The 10,367-nt window shown below is 64.1% G+C and overlaps 1 long non-coding RNA gene across 10 annotated transcripts in view; it reads left to right on the forward strand.

Moving 5' to 3' along the window:
• The window catches only part of LOC105234482, a 27,316-nt gene extending 16,955 nt beyond the window's left edge, over positions 1 to 10,361 (forward strand). For 6 of the 10 annotated variants that reach the window (XR_004628296.1, XR_004628290.1, XR_004628292.1 and 3 more), the window contains 2 exons: positions 1,057 to 1,254; positions 7,376 to 10,361. This is a non-coding gene — a long non-coding RNA (uncharacterized LOC105234482). The remainder of the gene's footprint in view (positions 1 to 1,056; positions 1,255 to 7,375) is intronic. The other 4 variants (XR_004628289.1, XR_004628294.1, XR_004628293.1 and 1 more) reach the window with 3 other exon arrangements.
• Positions 10,362 to 10,367: the final 6 nt, after the last annotated feature.

Consider the following 10,367-nt stretch of genomic DNA (forward strand, 5'->3'; position numbering starts at 1 on the left):
AGCCTGGAGGACGCAGCAGCCCCGAGTCCCCTCCACTCCCAGAACCAGGCTCAGCAAGACCCAGAGTCACTGTCCAAACAGAAGGATGCTCTGGGATCAGCGGTCCAGGGAGGGTTTGTGGCTGCCAAAGTCAGGAGGGCGCGAAACAGGGGGAAGGTTCCCCGGTGTCCCACCCTATCCCTCCAGGCTGGCTGTGCCCCCCTAAGCACACCTGCCGTCTCGTGGCCCCCAGCCCCTCCTGAGGGCAACGGGAACATGCGGACTGTGTCTCTCAGGGAAGTAGGGACTCAGCCCGGGGGTGCTGGGGACCCCGAGAGGGTCTCAGCCTGCCCCTGGCTGCCACACTCAGGCCTGTGGGGCAGGGGGAGGGAGGGCCCAGGGCTTCAGCTCGCCATGGGGACAGCAGGAGCAGCAGAGGTCAGGGCAGGCTCTGGAGGAAGAGCTGGGAGAGGATTGGGATGAACTCTGGGGGAAGCTGACTCAGCCTCCACACGCCCCACTTCTCCGGCAGCGCCTTCCTGGTGGGGCCAACCTTCTGTCCAAGTGGCCACCACCAGCCAGACAGGAAGCGTGTGGCGGGGCCACGCCCTGGCCTCAGCCTCCCACCTTGGCCTGGCCGCCTCTCTGGGGAGCAAGGCTGAGGTCAGCCCGGCTGACTCCCTGCTTCCAGGTCTCCAGCTGTGCTGGAGGGAAGGAGCCGGCTTGGGCCTCGGGGCCCCTCTGCGTGTGTGTGTGCGCATGTGCTCAGCCACGCGTCCTCTGCACACGCTCCCGTGTGCTCTCCGGCTCACGCGTGCAGCACCTCACCCCCAGGCGCTGCACATGTGCGAAGCTGTGCACACGGCCTCATGCTGGAGCGCTGGCGTCCGGGGCACGACTCTGCGGGGCTGGCCGCAGCCTTGCAGCCGCGCACCATGGCCCCGATCAGCAGGTCCCCAGACGGCAGCTGAGGAAGGGGACGGGGAGGGAAGGGCAGCATGTTCAGGCCTCAGGCCCGGGCGGGGCCTCCCACCCACCCTCCAACAGTCCTACTCATTCCCACACTTGATGCTTCAGGGAGGAAAGGCCGGGCCTGGAGGTCAGCTCCTGAAAGTGGCAGCCGGCTGCCCCCTCTCCCTGCCCCACCTCTGCTCTCTCATCGGTGGGGCCTGACCTGCGGCTCCCTCTGCAGAGGATGGCCTGGCAATCTGAGCTGGGAGCTGGGGAGCAGTTCGCCAAAGGGACTAGAAGGGACTGAAGAAAGCCTGCAGAGAGGTGAGGAGCAGCTGGGGGCAGCGGGAGGGCCGCCGTGCACGTGTGTGCAGACGGGCACCGACCCGGAAGAGCACCTGAGCTCAGCCCACGCTCTGCTCGCCGGGCTGCGGAGAAGCAGCACCTGTCCCCAAGCAGGGCACGAGGTGCCTGGCTGGGGCTAAGGCCCCAGTGTGCGCGCATCCCAGCCCCCCTGGCCGGAGTCCCCATTTCCCGGAGACCGTGTGGGGACGCGCGGTCATATGTACCTGCACGAGCCCCGAGCCTGGAGGGCGCCCGCTCAGCCCCCAGGCCAGGGCTCCTGTGGGCAGGGAGTGCATCCCTGTCTGGCCCAGAATGCCTTCATTCCCACGCCGTCACAATGGCCACACAACAGGGCCCCCGGGGACGGAACATAATCTCGGGCTATTGAAGACTGTAAGCCGTGGCCCCTGCCCCTGGCCCGCAGACGCCCCGCCCGGGACATCTGATCCACCGCCGCCCTCGCCTCAAAGGGGGACACTGTCTCCCCAGGGCCCCCCACCCCACCGGCATAGACAAGAGGGAAACTGGGTCGCTGGGATAGAGTGACAGCAGTGGCCAGCAGGGATGACACTAGAGCGGGGGCGGCCACGACTGGCAGGGCCAGCCCCTGAGGAGGGTCCAGGCTGAAGATCTGCCCCAGGGCACCCAGCCCTCCAGGGCTGGGGACAGTGCTCAGAGCCCCACAGAGGGCCTGAAGTTTGGGAGGAACAGCGGAGACGAGAAACTGCCTGCCTAAGACCAGCACATTGTGTTGGGGACGAAGCTGAGCCTGGGGACCCTCCCTTCCCCCACCAGGACAGGTGCCCATAGGCCATCCTGCTCCCCTCCCCTCCTGGAGCTGGTCGGCCAGCCAGCCTCAACTTCCCCCCAGCATGCCCAGCTCCTGCTCAGTTTCCTGGCCCTCGGAGTGCACTGCAAGGCGGCCAGGAAGAGTCAGGCCCGGCCAGGAGCTACTTGTCGGGGGGGGGGTGCGGGGGGAAGCCAGCCCTTCGCTGGCTGCAGTCCATTCACCATCACCCCCTGCCTCGGAACTGAGCACCGCACCCTCCTGCAGACCCCGTGTGGGGGTCCTGGAGCTCACCCTGCAGGATTGCAGGAGTCCCCGCGCTGCTGGGGACCCACAGGAGGTTTGAGCCCACACATTCTCGCTCTCACGCTCACCGCTGCGTGGCCTTGGGGAGGGCCCTGCCTTCTACCTGTAAAATGGCCTTAGCCCTTACTGCCCTGTCTAGCAAGTTCTTAGCCCTGTTTCTGGGTGCCGGAATGTGGGGGGGGGGCTGGGTGGGACCCCGGGAGGAGATAAGAGAGTGTGAACCCAGAAAGCTTCTCCAAGGAGGTAGCTGCTGAGTGGGGAGGCTGGGATGGAGGGGACGGCAGAGGAAGTTGGGGGCACGGCCGCCCTCCCAGGCAGAGAGTGGGGAGGCAGGGAGGCAGGGATGATGTCAGACCAGGAGCCCGTTTCTAGGGTTTGGGGGCCAGCTCTCATGTCCATCCAGGACCTCAGTGCCCACACCTCAGGGAGCCAGCACTTCCGGGCATGGAACAGGCCTGGAATTGTGATCCACCTCCCATCTCCGGGGCCACGAAATCCGTGGCCTTCAAGACGGTCCAGAGGGCAGGCTGGCTTTATCCCCGCCTGCTGGACTTTGGCAGCATGGAGTAAACTGCCTGGGAAGAGAAAGGGGCTGCGGGGCTCTTGCCAGCCTGACGTCGCTGTCAGGCGCAGTGGCCGCCCAGAGGGACCCCGGAGCTGCCTACACTGCCCGCACCTGAGCTCCCTCTGGCAGTGGGGAGATTTATGGCCTGGGCAGCCTGGAGCCAGGTCGTCCCCGCCCTGGGCACACCGGGGAGGGCGGAGTGGCTGCCAGCCAGGAGGGCGCTTGGGAGACCCCTTGCGCCCCGCTTCTTTGCTAGTCAGCACCGACCCAAGCGTGTTCCAGAACTGGAGTGGGGGCAGCTGAACCCCCCCCCACCGCGTCGTGACCCAGGCCAGCTCACTTCCCTCCCTAAGCCTCAACTTCCTCATTTGCAAAACGAGAGTAGGAGACACACCCTGCTAAGCCTGTCACCCTGGGCCCCCCCTTCCCCTCCACTTTCCTGCNCACTTTCCTGCCCCCCCAGCCCCCCCCCGCAGTTGGCAGAGCTGGCTGGGGTGCCCTCTCTCCGAGGCCTGGTCGAGGCCTGGTCGGCACAGTGTGGTCCCGCTGAGGGGCTGTGGGAGGGGGTGGGAGCATGTGGATTGGAGGGCAGGAGCTGCGGAGGCCCCCAGCGTGGGGGCAGGAGGAGGGGGGCCCGGGGAGCTTAACCTGGCAGGCGTTTGGGGAGTTCCGTCTGCTGCTTCTGTCAATACAAGCCTTCCTGTTTTGGAGATTAAACCTCGGCTGAGCAAACAGCTTTCAAGGAGGCCCCTCCCTGCCACCTTCCCAAACCCAGCCTGGCTGGGCCTAGAACCACCTGGAGGTTGGGGGTGGTAGGGGGGTGACAGGGCCCAGCTTGGCCGCCCCCGCCCCTTTCAAGCCGGGGACCACAGCACAGGCGTTCGGCCCCCAGCCCCCACTGAGCTCTGCCAAGGCCGCGGCACTAGCTGCCCCGGTGTCATCCTTCCGCTCCCGGGCGGGCGCACTGTCCCAGCAGCCCTGCCCACCGTATCCTCTGCCCTCGCGTAACCTCCTGCAGGAGCCAGGAGCAAGCAGCGCCTGGGCCCTCACTGCCGGGCAAGGGCCTACCTGGCGGGGACCCGGGGCATGGCGGGAGAGCCACCCTGAGCGCCCCAGTCACTTCACGGGCCACTCTGCCCCTCGACATGGTGGGTTGGAAAATTCTTTGTCTGGGGCCTGTCTTATAAGCTGTAGGGCATTTAACAGCACCCTGGCTTCTACGGACGCGAGGCACTCCTTCTGCCTTACCGCAGAAACGTCTCCCAGAGCCCCGAATCACCCCGAGGTGGAGAACCCCTGGGCCAGTCCCTGCAGACCGTGTGTATACAAGGAAACCGGGCTACAGAGAGAGACCTGGCCTTCCCTCTGATGTGGGCCTCAGCCCCCGTCTCTGTCCTGTCCCCCTTGCCTCCCTCATCCCTTCCCACCAGGGCCCACCTACCTCTGGAATCTGGCCCTGCCCTCCTCCAAAAACCCTCCCTGGGCTAAGCTTTCCTGTCGGGAACCACTCGAGGAAGGGAGGAGGGAAAGCAAAGGCCTGGAGGGAGGCTCCGAGTGGACTCCTGTTGTCTGAGCTGGATCTTCTATAATGCAGCTCGAACCACGTCCCTTTTGCTCACGGACCTTCCATGGCTCCCTATTGCCTCCCCAGCCTGACCCTGAGCCTGGACTCAGAGCCCCCCTGCTCACCTCTGCAGCTTCATGTCTCAGGGCTCTTGCGACCACACCCCCACCAAAGAGCACCACCTCTCCAGACCCCTCTGGGAGGCACCCCTTCCCCACCTTCCCACCCACCTCACCTGCTGAATCTTTGAGCAGTTGATGGTCGATGGTTGCCAGCTTTCCCTGGAAGCCTTGCCTGAAGCCCCCTACTCCCAGCCCTGCACACAATGGATTACCCCTCGCCCAGGCCCCAGGCACACTCAGGCTTGACCCACCTTCCAACCCGACCTGGCTCTACCTGCTTGGGGGACACCTGTGAGCCAGACGAATCCTTCCCACCAGACTGAGCTCCCTGGGGCCAGGGGCTGCGTCCGAGTCACCTCCTCAACTACCCCAAAGCCAAGCAGAGCCGGCGATAGAGAAAGTGCCCAGGGATCCTGTTGAATGGTTGGGTGAAGTGGACAGATGGATGGACAGACAGACAGGTGGATGGATGGGTCCCGTGGTAGTGGCTTATATCTCTGTGAGCGTGATGGCCGCTCCTGGGCACATAACCTCGCCCAGCCATCACTTCCAGGGCAGCCGTAAATAGATACCAATGCCATGTCCTTCTCCACTCCTGTGAGTCAGGGGACTTACTCCTTACTCAACTCTCATCCCGTTGCAGAGAAGGAGCCTGGGGTCAGGGAGTGACGGAGACAAGGCCAGGACCATGCAGTGAGCAGGGCCCCCTCTGAGCCAAGACTCGGATCCCCACTACCTCCATGGGGCCAGGAGCCCCTCCTTCCACTGCCCCCAGGGTCTGGTCCCACTGACATGGGCACGGGGTCATGCCTGGGGCCTGGCAGGCACCAGAACCGCCACGCCCCACCCCGTGGCCGCAGCACAAGCTAGCCATTCTTGGCAAGACAAAGGCTGCCTGGGGTAGAGTGGGTCTGGTGTCTCCCCGGTGGGTGTCTGGCCTCTGTAGGATGTCAGTTATGTGTTCTCATGGCCAGGGCTCTGTTTCTGGGGGCTGCAAATCAGATTAGCCCAGTCTGGCCCCTGAACAGAGCCACCAGGAAGAGTTACAGCTGCTAGGCCTAGGCCTGTCTCCCTCCTGCCCCGTGGCTGAGAGTCTCCCCCTCCCTGACCGGCTGTGGGGCAAAGGGCATGCCTCATCTCCTCTCTGGACCCCCATGTCCAATCTGCAAGACCAGCAGTTTGAGTGAGACCTTTAGAAGCCTTTAGGCAGTGGTGTTTGGAAACGCCCCCAGTGCAGGCACACAGTATGGTCACTGACAACTTCTAGGGGTGTCAGCCCCTGCCACCCGCCACAGCTCTGTCCTCAGGCCGCATCCCCGTGCCAGCCCAGAGTGCAGTGGGCAGCCATGCCTCCTTACCCTGAAACCCCCATTCCCTGAGGCTGGGTGCTTGGGGGAGAGAGGCAGGGGGTACTCCTTTGAGCTTCTTATGTTCATATACCTACATCTGTCCATCCATCCACCCACCCAGTCTGTCCGTCCATCCATCCATCCATCCATCCATCCATCCATCCATCCATCCAATCTGTTCACCCAACCATCTGTCCATCCATCCATCCATCCATCCATCCATCCAATCTGTCCATCCATCCATCCAATCTGTCCATCCATCCATCTATGACCTAACAAATGTTTCTCAAGTACCTAATACATGCCATGTACTGTTCTAAGCACTGGGGCACAGCCCCAAGTGACACAGTGTTTCTGCCTTTATGTAGCCAGCATCCAGCACCTTCCCAGGCATCCACAGACATCGCTCTTTTTGTCTTTCCATCCATCGACCTGTCCATTCCCTTACTCCTCCGTTCAGCCAGTGTTTACTGAGCACCTATTTTGGGCAGCCAGTGATGAGGATCACGACGTGGCCCCTGTCCTCGCAGAGCTCCCAGGCTCACTGGGGAGGCAGGCAGGGAAACGGGCAGTTAGAATCTCATGCAGTCAGTACGAGGATGGGGGCGGATACCACAGGGGCTTGGGGAGGACTTCCTGGAAGAGGTAGCACTTAGCTGGCCTTGAAGGGTATCCCCTGAAGCCTTACTCAGCCACCTAGGCCAAGGCCCCTGGCCACTCCGACCATGCCAGGCCCCGGGGTTCAGGCCGAACGGCCAGGCTGCCAGTGGTCGATCCACGCCTGCAGAGCACCAGCCAGGAATGGGTAGGGCAGGGAAGGCGGCAGCCATGCCCGATTACAAAGTCAAGCAAAATCCTGAGCTCCACAGAGAGAGGGAACCGGCCCAAGACCACACAGTGCGTGGCCTGGGGGTGAGGGGCTCCAGGCAGAGCGGGTGTGCAGACAGGCCGGGCCGGGGGCTCCATTCCCAGCTGTGGGCTGTCTGTTCTTCTCGTGGGGGCAGCGCCCACCCAGCTGCAGTAATGGGAATCAGCTGCCACCGCGGGCTGTGCCCTCTCCCTCCATCGTGGAGCCGGCTGCCCTGGGCTCCTGAGCCAACCCCTCTTCGTTACCTCGCCTCCTGCCAGCAGGACTCTTCGTCCAGAAGCTTCTGGGCCCTGTGGCCATGCCACTCATTGCCTGCGAGGGGGCCTGCAGGCACCCTGGCATCTAGGAGGCTCCCTTCCTGCCAGGTAGCCTCTCATGCCCTCCAGAGGGGCTGCGCGAGGCCCGGCACTTCCTGCCACCAGCTCACAGACACAGAATCTTCCATCTCTGGGCTCCGCCACTGGGTTGGAGAAGGCTTGCTCCAGGGACATGGGACAGGTCTGCCTTGGACAACTTCCTGAGAGTTAACGGGTCACCAGTTGTGTCTCCTAGATCTGACAATCCAGACAAAGCCAGTCCCAGAGTTCCCAGGAGCCTGTGGAGAAGAAGCTTCCAGAACCTGGTAGGACCAGCTGCATCCACGGGAGGCCCCAGGCTGAGCCCCGGCAGGGAAAGCAGACTTGACCTCAAGTGGGGGCACCATACTGCCTACGAGCCTGATGGGGAGGCAGAGTAGAGCCCCACGGGGCCTCGTGGTCATGCGGGGCCCCCTTTCCTTGGCCACCTCTCTGTATACCTTCAACGGGCAGCTCTGAAGCGTCCAGTCCCCTGCTGCCCAGGAGCCCCACGGACCCATGTCCCTGCGCAAGAGGGTCAGGCTGCCTGCTTGGCTGAAAAAAGCAAGTGGACGGTACTGTTATCCTCATGCCGTGGGAGGAAAACTGAGGTTCAGAGCAGGAACATGGCAGGTCCGGGGTCTTGGAGCTGCAAGGGGGCCCCTCTGGGTTGCAAGGCAAGCAGTCTGGCTCCAGAGGGGTCCCCAGTCCCTGGGCTGTGCTCAGGCCTGCCTGCAGCCTCCACTCCCAGCCCCCTTCCCCAGGACCCTAAGGCCCCAAAGGGCCTCCTGGCCACCTGGTCAGCCCTCCCCATGCCCTCTCGGGCTCCCCATTTCCTGTCCTGAGCCCAGCACCTCCCCTTCCTCCACGGATGCCTTGGCTGTTTGGCTCAGTGGGTTCCCGGTGGGAGCCTTTGGGCCTAGGGCAAGGGCAGGGGAGGAGAGCGCCTCAGGCTGGGGAAGGGGGCGGGGGTAGCTCGCCGGCCACCCCCTTACAGTTTTTAGACCTCAAGGAGTCACCACGAAATTCCATTCTCCTGACAGCAAAGAAACTGAATCACTCTTGCCAAAGCCCACGGCCCTCACAAGAACGCTAGAAGGCTTTGTCCTGCTGTTCCCAGACAGGCAGCCGCAGCCAGGGTGGGGGGGGCCCACTCCCCGAGCCTGGCTGCAGACAGGCGCAGGAAAGCCCCCGCCAGGCTGGACCTGTCCCTCTCTGTGCAGTTGCTCCCTCTCCTTGCTCCCTGCGTCCACTGAACTTCACCTTGCTTTCTGTATAACGGGCTCGCTGCTCGCAGGGGTCCCGTGTGTCAGAGGGTCCTGTAGCAGGACACAAGTCTGAGAAAGCAGGGAGTGCCATCCCCTCGGCAGGGCCTTGTCGGGTGGGAGCGCGGGGCACCACGGTGCTGTGCTGCTCCCCCTCGAACCCTTAGAGAACACTCAGCACCTAGAGGGTACCAAGGATGGATGCCACTGACCTGAATCCCAGGTATGGGCACAGCTCATGCAAAGATTTGGGGGCTCAGTGGTGCTTGTGCTGTTGGGGAATGGGGAGGATGGCAGGGTTCAGCGAGAAATGGGGCTGGGAATAAGTAGACACCAGGCCAGGATTTGAGTTCAGAGGCATTGGGGAGCCCTTGAAGATTCTGTGGGGCACCTGGTTGTGCTTGTGCGTGTTGGCGGGGGGGGGGTATGATTAGCGGTCTGGTTCCTGAGGGCAGAACAGATGGAGCAGGGGGACGGGGGACAGGGAGACCAGGGTGGAGACTGCCCAAGAGGTCCAGAGAAGAGATGAAGGTGGTGGGGGGGAACTCCTGCTCAAAATAGCCCCGATTTGGGATGGATGGGAGTTGGCGGTGGGGCCAGGGACCCAGGGACTTCAGACATGAGGCTGGGCTGGCGCTCGGGGGACTGTTTTGGGGCAGCCTTGCCCACCCCCACCTCTCCAGCTGCCAGGAGGCTCCAAGACTGGGCTCTGGCTGGTGGGGGAGGGGTTTATGGCAGGAGGTGACACCACAGGAGACTTGTCACTTGGGCACGGCCAGCGCCATCTGCTCAGGCATCTGCCTGCCTGAGGTGGCGCCTGCTAATTACCTGGGCTGGGGGGGGGCGCAGGAAGAGGCCTGGGAACCACTAGCCCCCATCACACCCCGTGTGACAGAGGGGTTGGGGTACAGCCCCAGGACCCTAAGAGCAAATGGGCCACAGCCCCGCCCCCTCCGCGGTGGGCGGGACAGACATTTCCCCAGTAAATCCTCACAGAGCACCTACTACGTGCCAGCCCCGTTCTGCCCTTGACATTCGGGCGCAGGAAGGGGGACCCATTGCAGGCAGAGGCCTAAGCGCTGTGCGGATAACTGGCCAGTGGGCAGAGTGAGCGCTAAATGGGACGCGGGGCCCTGGTGGTCGCAGAGGGCCTCCGAGGAGGGGATGTCAGAACCGAGAGGGAGGGGAAGGAGGCGCAGCCAAGCGGAGAGCCGCCCCCAGCTGCGCTTCCGGAAGACGCCAAGGGCAGGGAGCTCGGACCCTGGTCCCGCGCCAGGGGGCCCCCTGGCCACTTCCGGGCCCCTCGCCCCTCACCCTCAGCGCGGGCTGCTGGCGCGCATTCCTGCCGCCCCTGCTCGTGCGGTGGGCCGGCCCGGCCCGTGGGAAGGCCTGGGGGTGGGGGCCGCCGTGTGCCGGGGAGGCGGGGCGGGGGCACAGCTGGGCCGCATCTGGCCTGAGCATAGAGGAACCAAATGGGACAGAAAGCAGCCTTTCATCCCGCGAGGGGCGGGCGACCTCAGTTTCTTCTCGCCACGGGGCGCCCGGAGGATTTCGGGGACCAGCTCGCCACCCCCGCCGCGGGGCTGGGATTCGAGGAAATTTGCTCGGGGCGGGGGGTGGGAAGGAGAGCGCTGACGGTGGAATTTAATACAGGTGCTTTCTCGGTGGAAACACGTGTCCCTGCCCGTAGCTCGGGGGGCTCAACTCCTCAGTATTAATCAGCGCAGCCTTAGACCGAGCGCTCAGGTGCACCTAGGCGCCGCCCCCATTCTTGGCACGCACCACCCCAAGGGGAGGACGCCGGGCTCGGGGAGGGGCGCGCACAGCGAGGAAGGGGGGACGTCTCCTGCGGGACTGCGGAGCCCGAAGCCCCTGGGCCAGAACCCCGGTCACCGCGCTGAGGGCGCGCCCTTCCGCGTGCCGGACGCCCC

The sequence above is a fragment of the Ailuropoda melanoleuca genome, chromosome 10 (assembly GCF_002007445.2).
Source record: "Ailuropoda melanoleuca isolate Jingjing chromosome 10, ASM200744v2, whole genome shotgun sequence".
Lineage (NCBI taxonomy): Eukaryota > Metazoa > Chordata > Mammalia > Carnivora > Ursidae > Ailuropoda > Ailuropoda melanoleuca.